The following is a 5,630-nucleotide window of genomic DNA, read 5'->3' on the forward strand; positions in this document are numbered from 1 at the left end:
TCTCCAAACTTACTTTGGGATTCACTCTTGTAATGCCCCTTCTCACCATATTGGTAACAAGTAATGCTCTTTCGCCTACAAATTCTCGCATGTCTCCTACCACTGTCATTACACTTTTGTTTCTGATCGTCATCCCATCGCGACCCTTGACTTATCATAGTCTTAGATTTCTTAGGATTCCTTATAGTCTCTCTTTCTTCTTCTCTACTTAACTCAGAACTTGGCCTTTTTATGTTTAAACTCTTTTCTACTTGTAGATCTGAGTCTACCAACTCCACATAATCACATCTTACCGCGATTGACACAATTGGAGTTTTGATTTCTACTCTTAATCCGTTCACAAATCGGCTATATCTTTCGGTCTCCAAGGTGATTAACACAATTGCATACTTCGTCAATTCTGTGAACTTCTTCTCATATTCAGTGATAAAGAGTTCTCCTTGATTCAGATGGAGAAATTCATCTCTTTTTATCTCTATAAGCCTTAGAGGAATACTTACTATTGAAAATCTCCTTGAAGTCATGCCAATCAACTCTTCCTTGCCTATTTTCCTTTAGAATCCACCAATCTTCTGCATTTTCTTGTAATAAAAATACTGCCAAGTCTACTTTTTTTTCTTTCAGACATTACATAACTCTAAAACACTTCTCCAATGTCCTTATCCATTTCTCAGCTTCCTTTGGTTTAATCGTCCCAATGAACTCAGTAGCTCCTAATGCCTTCAATCTCTCTATTCCAAATTTCTTCTCTGATTGTTGTGCCATAACATCAATCAACTATTGAGCAACTTTATCATATACTGCCTCTTCTTGTTCCCTTCTCCCATTCGGGTTTATTGAATGCACCTCTGAGTCCATTGTGGGCTTAGTGGTTGTCCTTGATCCAGCTCTTGCTCTCCTTGGCGGCATAACTTCTACTATTGCCTACAAAACAACTTAACACTTAGTTCACCCCAAAAATGCACTTCAAACCATCAGGTTTCGCAAAATAATGCTCTGATACCAAGTTGTCACACCTTGCCCCGCACGCGTTTTAACTCGTCATGCGACACACAGTATGATTTTAAGTATCTTGATGCATTAAGCGTTAAAACACTCAGCTTGAGGTCCTTAAGCTTTGTTTAATCGCTTGGTATTTTATCCTTAAACTTAAAATACAAACTTAAGGTGATAAAAAAGTTAACACAAAGAAGTAACCAACTTTTAAAATTTTATTACTTAGGTCATACGATTACAATACTTTACAAAAATTACATAAATCATTTAAATTTAAGCTAAATGTCTTAGTAGCCTCTTCTCGCCTAGCAAGTTTTTCATCCTTTCCTTACTTTGGCTAGCAAGCTTCTCATCGTCTTTCTTCTTTTCTTCTTCTGTAATTTTTCTTTTATATTTTTTTTCAAAAAAAGATCTATTTTTCAATCAATAAATCTTGTATTATGTGGTTCAAGATGGTGCACCAAATATAAAAGATCTTAAAAAAGAATTTTTGGAGCTCAAAACATGATTGTTTAGATTTGCAATTGTACCAAAGAATCTTGAAAAAAGATCGTTTGGATTTGGTAGGCAATTCTAAACGATCGTATACCAAAGAATCTTGAAAAAAATTCGTTCAGAATTGGGTAGCCAAATCTAAACGATCTTGTACCACAAATCTAAATGATTGTGTAGCCAAATTTAAACGATCTTGTACAAAGAATCTTGAAAAAAATTATTTAGATTTGACTACTCAAATCAAAACGATCATGTAGCAAAGAATAGTCAAATTTAAACGATCGTGTTCAAAGGAATATTGAATAAAAATCGTTTAGATTTGGGTAGCCAAATCTAAACAACCATGTTGCCAAATCTAAACTATCTTAGTACAAGATCATGTATCAAATATATTACGCGAGCGAGTACCAAATATATTACGTGCAAGAGTGCCAAATTAATCGTGTGTTAACAGGGACATTTTTTGTCTTTTCCATTATAGGCCTTTGAGCTTTTTCTATTTTCGAAATTGTTCTATACAGTGTAAATATTTTGTGCCTTGTTATAATTTTGAAAAAACCTTTTTCAAAACCAATCACAAAAAGAAACTTTCATTTTCATTAATCTTAGAAGATTTTATTTCTTCATTACAAAATTTTAATTTACAAATTTTGAATTTTGGCTTAAGATTCAGAAAATTCAAATTCGGTGGATTGCATTTAATACATAATTGTAGTACCACGTCTTTATTTTCAAATATATATCAGGTTTATTTCAAATATATACGGCATTATTTTAGATATACACAATGTTAAGTTCAAATATATTGAGAACAATAAAAAATTTAAGGTTGTAATAAGGGGTTTTTTTAAAAATATAACAAACCAGAAAAATATTTACATTGTTAGAACAATTTTGAAAATGAAAAAAGCCTACAGAACCACAATGTAAAATACCAAAATTACCCCAATCAACACGTGATACACGACTATGTAGAACGATCGTGTAGATTTTGATACACAATCTCGAGCATACCATGCATCGAGATGCCCTAGGATGAAAGAATTTTCCTTTAGTTATTGGATCTCGGGCCTTAGTAGCACTAAAGTGGTTCGAGATGAAATAATTCTACCTTTATTTTATTTGATCTCGAGCATACATTGCACTGAGATGTCTCGGGATGAAATACTTATACCTTTAGTTATTCAATCTTGAGCATACAATTCACTGAGATTGCGCTGAGATGAAAGAGAGAAGTGTAGATCTACACAATCCTGTACTTCATTTTAAATGATGGCTTTCAAATTTAAACGATTGTGTAGATCATGAAACACGATCTCGTGCCTTAGTTGCATCAAGATTGCTTAGGATGAAAGAATTCTTCCTTTAGTTGGTTCTCGGGCCTTAGTGGGACCGAGATGACCCAAGATGAAAACTATGCCTTTATTTTATTCTATCTCAGACATACATTGCCCCAAGATGCCCAAGGATAAAAGACTTTTGCCTTTAGTTATTTGATCTTGGACCTTAATTGCACTGAGATAGCTCGAGATTAATAATTAAATCATAAAGAAGATAAAAATCACAAGGACATGTATGAAATTTATGAAAAAATGATCGTGCGTCATGGGCTTTTCTTACTTTGTTATACGGGCCATAAATATTTTTGTGTTTTATTATATTTGATATAAATTAACCTTGTTATCAAGTATATATCCTATATTATAATTTTACTCTAATTTCTATTGAGATAGATATTTCACTGACTTTGTCACATGTATCCAAGAATATTTAGTCATTTTACAAATATATACCACATATTACGTAATCATAATAATAATGTAAAATCGAATGGAGATTGAAAATAATAATAAAAAAAGAAATAAAGATTGAAAATGGTAAATTTTCATAAATATAATAAATCAGTAACATATTTATGACTCGTGTAACAAAATGAAAAAGCCCATGAAGCTGACTATTTTTTTAAAATATTCCAGGTTTGCCCTCCCTTTTTATCGTTTTTCTTCTCTTCCTCTCTTCGATTTTTTCCTTTCCATCGTCTTTTTCTCTTCTTCTTCTTCTGCAATTTTTTAAATATTTTCGTTGGCCCTTCCTTTCCATCTTCTTTCTTCTGCAATTTTTCTTTTCCTTTCCATCATCTCTTTCTCTTCTTCTACAATTTTTTCTTTTATTTTTTTAAACTATTATTTAGTTCAAGATCGTGTACCAAAAATAAAATATCCATTTTTTATTTTTTTAAACTGTTATTTGGTTGTTTAAGATCATGAAAAAAAATCATTGGAGTATTGGATAGCCAAATCTAAAAATCGTGTACAAAAAAAACCAAATCTAAACAAGTACCAAAGAATCTTAAAAAAATCGTTTAGGTTTGCCAAATTTAAACGATCAAATATCGTGTAACAAATCTAAATGATCATGTACAAAATCTAATAAATAAAAAAAATAATAAAGATTTAAAATAATAATAAAAAAAATAAAGATTGAAAATGGTAAATTTTCATAAATATAACAAATCAGTAACATATTTATGACCCATGTAACAAAATGAAAAAACCCATGAAGCTGACCATTTTTTTAAAGTATTCCAGGTTTGCCCTTCCTTTTTATCATTTTTCTTCTCTTCGTCTCTTCGATTTTTTCCTTTCCATCGTCTTTTTCTCTTCTTCTTCTGCAATTTTTTAAATATTTTCATTGTCCCTTCCTTTCTATCTTCTTTCTTCTGCAATTTTTCTTTTCCTTTCCATCATCTCTTTCTCTTCTTCTACAATTTTTTCTTTTATTTTTTTCAAACTATTTAGTTCAAGATCGTGTACCAAAAATAAAATATCCATTTTTTATTTTTTTAAACTGTTATTTGGTTTTTTAAGATCGTGAAAAAAAAATCATTGGAATATTGGATAGCTAAATATAAAAATCGTGTACAAAAAAAACCAAATCTAAACGAGTACCAAAGAATCTTAAAAAAATCGTTTAGGTTTGCCAAATTTAAACGATCAAATATCGTGTAACAAATCTAAATGATCATGTACCAAATCTAAAAGATCGTAAACCAAAAAATATTGAAAGATGAATTTGGCTACCCAAATTTAAACGATCAAATCTAAACGATCGTGTACCAAACAATTTTGAAAAAAATCATTTAGATTTCACTACCCAAATTTAAATACCAAAGAATAGTCAAATCAAAACGATCATATACCAAAGAATCTTGAAAAAAAATCGTTTAGATTTAGGTATCCAAATTTAAACGATCGTGTAGGAAAGAATAGCCAAATCTAAATGATTGTTTACCTAATATATTACGCGCGCTAGGTGCCAATTATTCATGAGACATTTTTGGTATTTTCCATTGTGAGCCTGTGGGCTTTTTCCATTTTTGAAATTGTTCTATACAGTGTAAATATTTTTCCGCTTGGTCATATTTTTTAAAAGATCCCATTGAAAATCAGTACATCCCTAAACAAAAAAGAACTTGTCGTTCATAAGCAAACAATAATCCAAAAGGAAATTGAATAAAAATAAGCAAATGCAACTATAGGACATATTTCTATATTTAAGAGATATGTACCATATTAATAAAGAATAAAAGGTAAAATCATTGAATAAAAATCCAACAAATAATTACAAAATATACCACGATTAATGATCGTTAAAAATAATGCCCAAATTCTTAATATGGAAGTTGTAAATATGAGATTTTCTTTCGATTCTTTGCTATTGTCATATATGATAGGAAGATGAATTTAATTTATTAAAGAAAAATGACAAAGCTTTTGGTTTAAGTTGTATTAGCCATTTTGGAATTTGGTTAAAAAAAAAAAGAAAAAGAAGATGGAATTGTGTTTATATGTATATATATTTAGGACGAAAAAGGGAGAAAGAAAAGTTTATTTGAAAAGGGATTTAAGAAAAAAGAAAGAGGAAAATAAGGAGATAAATAAAATGTTCATTTGGTGCATTTTTTCTTTTAACATTCTTCTCCACCGCCCGACTTTTCTTCTTTACGAATAAACATTGGAGCTCTCCATGGTGATACATTTGGCATGATGTATCCCTTGTCAACCAGTTTTTGTAACTGTACTTTCAGCTCCTTAAACTCGCTTGGAGACATTCTATACGACGCCTATGAAATAGGTGTT

Source organism: Cucumis melo, chromosome 10 (assembly GCF_025177605.1).
Source record: "Cucumis melo cultivar AY chromosome 10, USDA_Cmelo_AY_1.0, whole genome shotgun sequence".
Lineage (NCBI taxonomy): Eukaryota > Viridiplantae > Streptophyta > Magnoliopsida > Cucurbitales > Cucurbitaceae > Cucumis > Cucumis melo.